General features: G+C 35.4%; 1 non-coding gene across 1 annotated transcript; it reads left to right on the forward strand.

Annotated features, from left to right (window-relative positions):
* Positions 1-422: 422 nt before the first annotated feature.
* Positions 423-493, forward strand: Trnag-gcc. Its single transcript has one exon. It is a non-coding gene; the product is annotated as a tRNA-Gly (tRNA).
* The last annotated feature ends 11,971 nt before the right edge of the window (positions 494-12,464 follow it).

A 12,464-nucleotide genomic window follows, 5' to 3' on the forward strand; every position in this document is an offset into this window, starting at 1 on the left:
AGGTATATTAAAAAAGTTTATAATTTTATACAGACCAGTGTATCTACATTGAAAAATTTAATACCACCCAATCTGTCGCTGGAATGTTTAATTAAATTCGCGAGGGACACTCAAATTATAATATTTTAGTAATTTCATTTTAGGAAAAGGTCAGTTGCATGTCATTTAAGTATGTACCTATCTATGTTTTTGTGGACCATATACTTGGGTATGTACACTGAGTAGCATGTATCTAAAACATTAAAATTCTGTTACATCTATGAATTGGTCTATGGAGCATATTTCACTCAGCATTATTATTGAGCGCGAGGTCAGATCGAGGTGAAAGGTGTTCTTGCGCACATCTTCATTTTTATTATTACTTTCAAATGCATAACAGGTGGAGATCGGATGTGATCGGAATTTTACGCCACAAGAAACAAGCATCGGTGGTTCAGTGGTAGAATGCTCGCCTGCCACGCGGGCGGCCCGGGTTCGATTCCCGGCCGATGCAAGATTGTTTTTGTGTTTTCTTCTTTTATTTTATGTATTTTACAACAAACTGTTTTGTTTATAACAGTTTATTTATGTGACACTTCCTCTTGTTCTGAATATAATTATTTTCGTACGATATTTATGATACTTACACCAGAATTTTAACTTCCCATTTCTATGCAGTCACGTTTTAAAATTAATGTTTATTTTTATGACCACATTTACATACCCTTTTCGTCCCAATGAAAAAGGGAGGCTATCGCGATAAAAGACCTTTTTCAAAAACCCCTGGAACACGGAAGACTTTCCAAAACATTTTTTATCAAGACCCGGTTCATAGATATGCACGAATGGGACGAATTTTCGGTCCCTATACCCAATTTGGCCCTACGAATTCCAAAGAGTTATTTATAAAAGAGATTCGTATCTTCCTAACAAATGACTGAGATGAAAAAAACATTTATTTGGAAAGGTCCAATGAGGGTTATCATAAATCAGGTTTTTCAAATAATTCAATTGGGAAAGTTACTATTACTCAGTATTTGTATGATATCCGATTAAACATTTGTATTAAAGTAATCAGTATTTTTTAAAAGAAATTCTATGACAGAGAGTGGGATTACCAGCTTTTATAAAAAAAAAAAAAATCGATCGCATCAAAATCGGTTTATCCGTTTAGGAGTACCACACCCGCTCATAGCAATCTAAGTATAATACCCGTTTTTTGCATTGGGGATTATAGAGGCCAATGATGATGATTATGCAAAGCTAGTTACCTACTCATCTTCGTTGCTAATCAAGTTTTGAAGAAAATCTTTCCCATTGATCACATATATGTGGGAATTGAAATATTTCAAAATGCTCTAAACTTAGGTACATGGCAATTATCTAAATAATTCTTAGTAAGGTGCCTACCTATATTATTTTCTGTCAAAACATTTTGGTATTCTATAACAAAAATATAGTTTTAGTGAGCAAACATCTGGTACCGGGTAGTATCTCAGTTGATTTACATAAAGTCGCTTTGTTTCACTTATATTATATTTAGGTAAATGTTCGTGTATTCGTCCTTCGTCGTTTGCGTAGTGCGGTTGTTTGACAAAAATATAGCATCATAATTTACCAAGTTATGTAGATAAAATAGAACCTGTATTTTGTAGAGGTACTTAGTAAGTTTTTGCCATACTGGTGTTGTGAATTTTGGGCTATTTGTAAAATACAAATTCGCGTACTTGGTTAAAAAGTAGTCTAGAGGTTTCATAAATGGGCTAAATTATTAGTAAAAACTTAGCAGTATCTAATAGCTCTGCCGTAAAGAGCCAATAGGTCCCAATAAAGAAACTAAAACCTTTCTTTTCCGTTTTCTATCTTTTAATTTGGCCCGATAGAAAAGGATTTAATATACACAGAGTTCTTAGTAGTCTTTTCTCTTCTCACCATTCGGCGATTAGAGCGAATGTACAAAGTTGAGAGCTATCTGCAAACAGTGTCTGACACAAGCTGCTCTCAGAACGTCCAGTCGACAGTTAACTCTTTTAACCATTTGCGAGAACAATGGCCGACTGTACAGTTTACCGACACACTTCGCGTTTATAGTACTCAGTTCAAACTATTGTTAAAACTAACTAAATATAGTAAGAAAGTATATTACTACCATCTATCTACTATTAACACTTCTATTGTAGAAATATTTCTTCGAAATATATTTGTCTATTAATAACTAATTGGGTATTGTCAGCCGTCACAAAATGCGGCACAAAACGAGGCAGTCTAATCAAATAAAAACATTCCATCAAAGTTGGCTGGTTGAATTTCTAAATCCATAAACGCCCAATAGACCCTTTACCTACCACCCGATTTTTATTTTTACTGGGAAGAAGTGGCGCAACCAACTCCCCAATAACCACATAAGTACTTATCTTATAAAAAACTGAAAGTCGCCATTTTCTAAATATAACACACTGTCTAAAACACACACAGCTATGTCCTACACAGATTTCTCCCAGAATAATAGGAGCATCAGAATTAATGCAAGCCACAACTGTAGTGGACACAATCCGACCAGATTTGCACAACTTCGTCGAACACGCTCGTTATGTTCTGTGCTAAATTCTACATTATAGTGCACGGTACTGTACCTGAACGCACCTATGTTCCTACTCGTGTTCTGTGGAAATTGTTAAGTAGGTACACTAAACTACAATGGTGTGCAAAATTATTTGGCTTTAATAAACTAGTAGTTCTATGCGATAGTGTCAGGCAATTATTTGGCATACGGTTCAAATCACCAATCTAACTAACTTGTAACTGGACTGAGGAAGTCAGACATGCAGTCCCTCCTCGTAAAACACTGGTACTCAGTTGCATACGGTTAAATTGGAAGCCGACCCCAACATAGGAAATCATTTGGCGGATGATGATGCTTATATGGTGTATAAGAACTAATTAGTTTTAAGCGAATAGTTACTCACAATTGAAATTATTACTTGAACAGAATTGGGTTTCAATTCTAGTAATTTGAGTCGTCAACTAAGAATATCAACGAAACAACTATTGAACTAAAATTATTCTGCTAACTGATAGTTAAAGACGCGTTAAGGCGATTAATTTAATATTGATTTCTCATATCCAATGACTGTCATAGTATTGAAATCTCATTACTGTACGTTTACTCTATGTGCGTTTTTATTAGGCCTATTTTTGGGTATTTTTTCCAATGCACAACCGTAAAAATCATATTCTTTCAAATATACCATGTCTCCAAGTGACATAATATACAGTTTTATATAAACGGAGTCATAAAAACAGAAGTTGTTTACGGACCGATTTTTCAATGATCAGTTAACTTACATATATCGATTATAATAACTTATATATTATAGCGATATGACATATTTTTTATACAAAAATTACCAAAACGTCTAAAATCGGCCCTAATAAAGATACGCAGTACACAGCTCCGACGTGGTTACGTCACGTTAAAAGCGAACAACTAAACTTTAAGAACCTAGAAAGGGTATTTTCACAATCATGGCAACCTTTTGTAATGCAAAGTCACGTGGTTCAAACATAGTAGTCTATTCTACAAGCTATTATTTTCAAATCAATTGAATACAACGACTGCAATTTACAACAAAACTATGGCAGTCTAACAGCCTGTCGTTCTCATGCAAGACTCATCTATTATTACAAAGACAATAATTGTAGAAAACACATAATTTCTCAATGGACTGAACAAATTGTAGGATGTTGGTGGACTTATTTCATTACTTTTCTATAAAAAATAGGATCACTATGACAGCATACTTTTTTCAGCAGAGTGCTATAATATGCAAGGGATAAACGTAAAATCAGCAATACAAGACCACGAAAATTTGTGATATTAACTGTACCTATGTTAAACCCATGTACTTAATAGTAGACGAAGAAAATAAAAAAGTGCAAACATTGTGTTGGTGTTTTTTGATTTATTTACATATCAAATTGTAACTTAATATCTGTCTAACGTGAGTTAGAAAACAAAACTTTTGGAACACAGAAACTGGATTTGAAATTCACCATTTTATGGTGTTATTTTTCTTATATTCTTCAGACTTTTCACGACCGTCAAACAGTAGAGACCAGCTGTCTTAACGCCATTGTGAAGTTATAAAACTTTTATTCTCTATCGATTGGAGCTCTCGTTAGGAACCACACTGTCTTTATTTGGACTCAAAAGAAGATAAAATGAAAACTGTTTTACTGACGCGGTGGAATAAATTGTATTACTGTTGCCATACCTATGTGGAAATGGCGTGATAATAGTTTAATTAATAGACATATTTTGACTTTTTACAATAAATTAAAGCTGAGAAGACAATCATTATCTATTATTAAAAACTAGTCTGCCTTAATAAATGGGCAATTTAACACTGAAATAGTTATCACCAAAACGGACAGCTACTTGCTTATTTAAATTGGCATGTTCAACAAACAAAAAAAAAACCTTCAGCTTTATAATATTAACTATAGGTTTACCTAAAGCAAATAAGATTCAAAACCGTTTTAATTCTCTGAGGATATCCATTTTACGAGCAGAAAACTAGCTTTCAAACAGTTCAGTTTTCCAAATACTACAACCCAAAGACTGAAACTCAAACACACGTAATTAGTTCTCGTACAAAACTTGTAGTTTCAAATGTGGGCAAACCACATAAGTCAAACGAGTAAGGGTGGAAACAAAGGAGAAAATACTCTTTTAAACGTGAAAGGCAAGCGTATAAAGTCGGTTCTTAAAAAAATTGGGCCAAGATTTTTGGTAGTTTTAAAACACCTTATTTTATAAGCATATTCTATAAGTTACTTATTATATACTATAGGCATTTATTTCAAATATGTTGGTTTCCGGGGTTTCATCCACGTTGTGGCTGGCAAAACCACTTTCCACAACTGGATAAGAAGTAGCCTCTGTCCTTTCTCAGGCTTGAGATTATCTGTGTAAATAGACAGTAGGTTAGCGTGAAAGCCCGACAGACAAAGTTACAGATTTCGCATTTATAATATTAGAAGGTAAGGATTTAGTCATTGGAATTGTCGTTATATTTATATTGCTATATATTTATATTAAACGTCACGCTTATTAATTGATAAATTTTTGGCGAATGAAACGTTGTAAAAAGTATATCGGACCAAAATCTTGTAACACCACCCTTAGAACCGACTTTAAACGTATACATCCGAACTTTTAAATAGTATTTCCTCTTTTGTTTGTAGTATTTAACCGGCTGCAAATGCGCGAGTCGTAAATTTTCGTAACACTGAAACTTCTCACGCTTCAGAAAGTAGGATGAAAGAGTTTTGAGAAAACCTGCTTTACTTGGTAAAGTATTGCATTTATTTTTTTGGTTGGCTTACTTCGGTAAAGGATTTCATTATATTGAGGGAAAGGTTTTGAACATAAATAAAACATCAGTCTAACTGGATGCATTCGAGTGCCAGTGTTTTACATGGACCCACTGCCTATCTGTCTTACTCTTCCCAGTTATCTACCTGAGCACCCCGATACCACTTAGTAAGATTGGATAGGATCTTGCTTCTAACTATCCGTAGCGACAGCCAAAGATATTCTAATTAAGTACATCCACCACCTATCTATTTAGAGCCGTACTCAGATTTTGTTATCATAATGTTGGTATTATTCTTCAATAGCACTTTTAAATCATTTGATTAAAGCGATAGAATTTGTTCTTTTAAACGCACCCTTATATCAGGAAAAAGTTACCAATATTTGATATAATATCACAGAAATATACAAGCTAATTGAAAAACTTCGTTTTGAAGCTTTTGAATTTGCGAGATATTTAATAAGTTTTGGCATGCAAACTCATCACGCAACTTTGACTGGGGTTCATGGGGATTCATTTTACTTAGTTATTTGAATTTTTTTGTTTGTTTCTTTCTACAAACTTATACAAGCTGTTGATTTGCATCCGTGCCATATTCAAGGAGGTAATTATGCTAATGATTCTCGACCCAAATCAATAAAAAAATTGGTACGTAATTTTTTTTCTTTAATTTTTTTTCGGAATTCCGTAAATGTCATCTAGCCTTATTTAAACTTGGCGCGTATGTTACTGGCGTTAAAACCGTGCTGCACCCTCACACAAACGCAAACACAAAGCATACGCAACGATCACTCATAAATTTCATTCATAAAATTGGATTACTTCGGAAATACCACGACATTACAATGACAAAAAAAGCAGTGCATATTAGTTATTTCCCATCTACTGTAATTCCAATCGATTATTTACGTATTGTATGTCCTCCTCCTGAGCTATGGCACAAATGCAAATCAACACCTTGTATAATAGTTTTAGTTTATAGTTACAGTAAATATTCATTGCAATACCTATTCACACAACTCAGAACTCTAATGTGTCAATTATTTATATCCATCTATGCTGGAGAATTTGTGTGGTTGTAGTACATGCAATGTCTCAGAAACTGCTGATACTGCTGAAAAATGTACAGTGTTCAATATTCCACTTTTAGAGGAAGGCCTTAGGGTATGCTTTATTCGGGTGCATGGAGTAGTTATGACGGGGCACAAACGTTTATTAATATATTCTGCCTTGGCAATAGTAATCTTTAGTAATATAGTTTGGTGAACAGAATAACAGTTGCCTAAACATCGCAGATAATGACAAAATAATAATTCGGCGATTTGGAAACAGAAAATGTTTAGGTTTTCAAAGACATTAATAAGAAGTCTTTATATATAACCGTTAATCACAATAATTTACTACCTATAGACATGGACAAGGGATTATATTCTTTCCAGTTCATAGTCATTTAACTCTCGCAAAGAATATTCTTCAAGGATATCGCGTATTCCTTTGGGACACACGAAATGAAATTGAATGCAACATAGTTCGGTTATATTTTCCGATACATCGACGAAAATATTCAAGCGTTATTTCAGTAAGTATGAAAATTATTTAAAGAAGCATCTAGTTTTCTTCTTCTGTTCTGTTTTAACATAAAAAAATAAAAAAACGTTGTAGTCTATGTTTTAATAATGTTTTCCAAGTAACGGGGCATTTAAACCAGAGTGCTCATTCTATCAACACATAACAAATAATTTTTGAAACAACGTCAAAGAGAACTCCTTATTTTAAAAAAATATAGAAGTTAATGTTCTAACTTTCATTCTTTTTAGTCCAAACGCACCCTTAGCTGTAGTTGTAATCATTATGTAACTATGGGAAACTAATTCCAAATTCTCCCCACAGAAAAACAAAAGACGAACTTTCACATTCGATCTCCACAGTTTCCCTACATAATGATCCGTGGAAATAAACCAGAGCCTCCAATACCAACAGGAATAAGTCCAACTAATAAGCAAGTTTTTGCTCGAGTTCATTCGAAAAATCTGCTAGTTCCTTCCTATAGACCTGCAATGGCTCGCCTTTCGATTCGAAAGAGTCAGGAATATTGGAAGAAGGTTCACTGGTTTCTTTTTTAAAAGCTGTTGTTCTGCAATTGAAGCATTTGGCGGTAAAACACACCTGTATGGTATGGTGCAACGCAGGCGACGGCCTATTTAACCAACTCCCCAAAGAAGAGGTTCTCAATTATTTATGTCACAATGTCTGTATGGCAGACAAAAAGTCTGTCACGGATAATTCCCCTTTGTCATGGATGGATTCGAAAGGTTGTCTGTAATTTGTAAAGAATACGTATTTAGCGGTAAGATCATTGAATGTTTTAATGTTGCATTATTTTTATATCTTTTTAGTTTTCTAGTTCAGTAGTGCCTCATGAACAGACTCAGAAACTACACGTCCGTTTTCTTCGTATCATTTAAAGCCAAAGTTGGTTTGGAAAAGATCGCTCCGCAACGTCTACGCATTCACCCCTCCGTATTGCAAGTTATAAAATTCAGATTATTTAAGTTTACAGTTCCTATCTGCCCCAATTGGTTTGCAATGTGCTCAAATGCGTATCTAAGTAACAAAATATGATAGCTCATAAAACTAGACCTTTTGAATTTCTCTTTCTACTCCCGTATTTTATTCTTCAATGACTAGAATAAATAAGGCAAAGGAAAATTGGCTCGTTAATGTCGGCGCACTCGATGCTTATTTATTATTATTATTGGAATAGAAACCAGAATATTTGTCGAAATCAATAATCTGAAGTAATGTTATAGAACGTTGGACAAATAACTTTGGAGATTAGAGTTTGTTTTTATTAGTTCTAGAATTTATTCTTAGTCTTCAATGAACAATGAGCGGCAAGTATATTTAAGGCTGGTTATGATTTGGTTATCCTTATATTTAAATGGTGCACCTCACCCCTACAGTATTCCATTGTAAAATAACACATAGTACACGAGTAAAGTTGGAAGGAAGGCACCGAAACAATGTTCAATGCATACATCATAATGTCTAACTTAAGTCTTAAGTTCCTCAAGTTATGCAACTTTCAACGTCCATTTCTCAGCAGAATATTCATAACGTCCATTGTACGTTAAGTTTCAAAAGTGCTTATTCAACAACTGACTCGGTCTTCACAAAGCAAATCAAAAAGTATTTAATAAATATCTCCATTCTTCTTTGGAAATGGTCTTAGAACATTCTACCGACTTGAGTTGCCTTTGCGATGCTTGGGCCACAGCTGAAGGCCGTTTTGTCAAAATTATATCTCTGGTAAGCACAAAGTCTAAAATAATAAAATATTGGGAACTTTGACGACCTCTGTGGCGCAATGGTCACCAAGCCGGACTGCCAAATCTGAGGTCCCGGGTTCGATTACATCATTGACATTATTTTTTTTTTTTTTGGGAACGGTCATAAAGGTACAAGACTGCTGTCCACATTTGTATGTGTATTGGGTGCAGTAATTTTATAACATGCCAATTTCCAAATCGAAAAGGCATGAGTGATTTGTCACTTGTTGCGTTTCCCATTTCTCACAACTACTTGTGCTCAATGTGGTTCCAGTAGTTTTAATGTTCTAAGGAAATGGTGGATGAGAAAAGTTTTCAAATAATGAGTAAGACGATGTCGGGTAGCTAGTGATGGGAAAATATAGCGAGGGATATTAGTTTCTGCCGGATTACGATGGGTTAGTGTTGTGACTTGTTTATTTTTAGATAATCTACGTGTGTCGACGCGGCAGATATTTTTTATGGATATAGGTACGTGGAAGATTTACTAGTTTGCGTATGTTAATTTTTGTTTCTATCTATGTACTATTTCTTGCTCATTTTCATGGGTAAGATGATTAAAATTCTATAACTTATTATTACATTTTTTTTGGTGGCCTATTTAAGCATGGCACATTTGATTTTATTTGCCTTTTGTCAAACATGAATAATAGTTACTGTTACAGCCTTTTTATCGTCCCACTGTTGGACACAGGCCTCCTCTCACACGGCGAAGAAATACGTACATGAATACATAGAACGTGCTTATATTCATTTAAGCTACGGATCTCAATATAAAACTACAGAAAAGTCCTATAAACGCATGAACTTCATATTACAGTGGTAACAATTCATTCGTTCAGTAACATGTGGGATTTAAAACTGCAATAGTGCAGTTCTGAAATAATGAATTACGCCGTCGCGTCGACTTTGCCAACTAAGTGTAGTTCTGGGGTATTATTAGCTTGGCCACATTGTTTTCAGTTACACACTGTTTTGGTATTAATGAGCCTCTTACATAGACATTTCTATACGTAGACGTTTAACATGAATGAATACATAGAACCTAGTAATTACCTATTATATCAGCAACTTATCTTTATTTGGTATAAACAGTACATAGTGTTGTAATGATTGAATGAGTCTTGGTCTTGTTAAATAAAATCTTGTTCTTAAAGTTGGAATATACAGTTCACGATTAAGTATAATAGTAACTTTGTATTTTTGTTACTTCACTGGATGTCTCACGCATAAGCAGTGGTGTTTTGTTAATCATATTATTAACGGATAGCAGTGGATACAATATAGTGCTTAATATCGGACAAAAAAGATCTGTTCGAACAAAATACGCAAGGAGGCAAATGTCTAACCTCCTCAAGAACCCTGAAAGGACTGAACACATATACATAAGTTGATAAAACTTCCTAAAATTCTTCCGTTGGGCATTACTCTACCTTAAAAAAATTGTTTAAAAGCTTAGCTCTATTTTTATTTCATCCCAAACACTTTAAGCTAAGCAGTTACTTTAAACATTAACACAATAAACACTACCTACCAAAGAAAAAAAAAACACTAGCGTAAAATTGTACCATACCACTCGTCTCGCTGAAAACAGCCGTTTCAGGTTAATTAGTCGGCTATCCTGACTGCCCCTCACGTTTTTAATGAGTGTCGATTTATCCAGCTTTCCTTTGTTTTCCTTCTAATTGGCCACGATTGTGATCAAGCCTGTAAAAATACTGCCTAATAAAAATTAATTGTTATATTAAGTGACTTTTTTAAGGGCCTAGTGTGTTGTTTGAAACTGATTAATTGTAGTTTTTATTGGGATTGAGTTTAATTGATGTAATGTAATCAAAAGACAATTACGGGATCTTTTTAATTTTCCAAAAAAATAATATAATGGTGATTGTGACTTAATAAAATGCTTTCTTTGAAAGGCAAGTTGGATTATGAAGTTGAAAATACTTTCGTAAGACAAACAGTTAGAGTAAAGCAAGTTATTAATCTGACTACACACAAAATATTTGCCAAAACGAGGATGTAACTAAATGCCCCTTTGGCTTAACAAGGTTCATTATGAGACAGGAAAGATAATGAGGCTAAATAGCTCCATGCCACATAATATGCCAGCAAATACTGACATACAATATATAATAACTAACCAGATGATAACCCTTGAAAGGTGCTCACTACCCAATTTCCGCAAGACTACCCATATAAGAATGTTCTGATAACGTTAATAAGCCTTCTTCATACACGAGAACACTGGTTATGAAGACCAAAATAGAGAGCAAATAAATATTTATGATAGGTATCTTTTAGCTACCGATTTAGTGCGATGCTTTACTTAGAGTATTTGACCAACAGGATCCATCATGCACAAATGTCTACGCGAAATTTGCGCCAAAATACGCTCAGGGGCCAAGGTAACGCAACAAATAGAGATAGGTCCCTCATACATTTTTTATCACATCACTTCGCACGTTCACGACAAAATTGACAACCAAAAGCGAAACTTGACGCCCGAGTCTTCCCCACTCTCGTATCTTTATCAGAAGGCAGAAGCACGGCAATATCGTATCCATTTGGTTACATCATCCAAGATGCTTTATGTTAAGCATTTTTATAGACTGTGGTCACGCATTCCTGGCTTTAGAATACTTCAGATACGAAAGGAACGGAGTTTTAAGACAGAATTTTTATACCCAGGACAGTTTATTGGTATTGGTTTTATGGTTTCAGCTTGAAGAAGGTATTTTATAGATTTTAAAGTACCGTTCAGTTTGTTTTATGCCTGATTTTACTGCGGTGATGGGTCTTTGTCATGTCAGCTTGGATATGATCATTCAGGGATCAAGAATATTTAGAGAAATATTCTTAATCTCTGGGACTATTGGTCCGATTTGAAAAAATCCAGCCTTAGATAGCCCATTTATCTAGGACCCCAACTCCTCGAGAAAAGCCAGCAGAGGTTTAATTCTGCTGACTATCTCTTGGATAGTACCTGGGTTACCGAAGTACTTAGCCTTGTATATGGCGGTTTCAGGGCAGTCTAGTAGCACGTGTGCCGCTGTTTCTTCTTCCCCCATGCAGGCTCTGCATAAGGGACTGTCTGTAACTCCTATAACATAGAGGTGTTTATTGAAGGAGCCGTGTCCAGTTAGAACTGCCGTAAACTTACGTAAATTCTGCTTTGATAGGCCCATCAGCTGTTTAGTGAGGCGATCGTTGATGGTCGGGAGGGCCATCTTCGCCTGCCTGCACGCGCTGTGGTTAGTCCAGAGGTGGTTGTGTTTGTGCCTAGTACGCTGTCTTACCAGTGTTCGTAGGTGGCCGAAGGGGAGTGGCAGTATGGGTTCTGGTCCTACTGCTGTTTGGTCTGATCCCCTTCTCGCCAGCTCATCCGCTGCATCGTTGCCTCGGGAGCCACTGTGTCCTTTTATCCATTGAATGGTTATGTTATTTAAACTGCCTACCTTGTTTAACCGTTGGTGGCACTCGTGTATAAGGCCGGAGTTTGCGCAGTGTTTGCTTAGGGCCTGTATTACTGCCATGCTATCTGAGAGTATTCGGATAGAGTGACCGGTTACTTCCCGCTTTATGACTGCTTCGGCCGCTAGGGAGATGCCTATACATTCAGCTTGGAATACTGTATTATGTACTCCTAGGGGTGTGAATATGTGTATGTTTAGGTCTTCTGAGAAGATGCCTGAACCTGTGCCGGTGCTTGTTTTGGATCCGTCGGTGAAAATTCTTAGTTCTTTGGGATTATGTCCCTCGTAACGATGATCCTCAA

The sequence above is a fragment of the Helicoverpa zea genome, chromosome 11 (genome assembly GCF_022581195.2).
Source record: "Helicoverpa zea isolate HzStark_Cry1AcR chromosome 11, ilHelZeax1.1, whole genome shotgun sequence".
In the NCBI taxonomy this organism is placed as follows: Eukaryota; Metazoa; Arthropoda; class Insecta; order Lepidoptera; family Noctuidae; genus Helicoverpa; species Helicoverpa zea.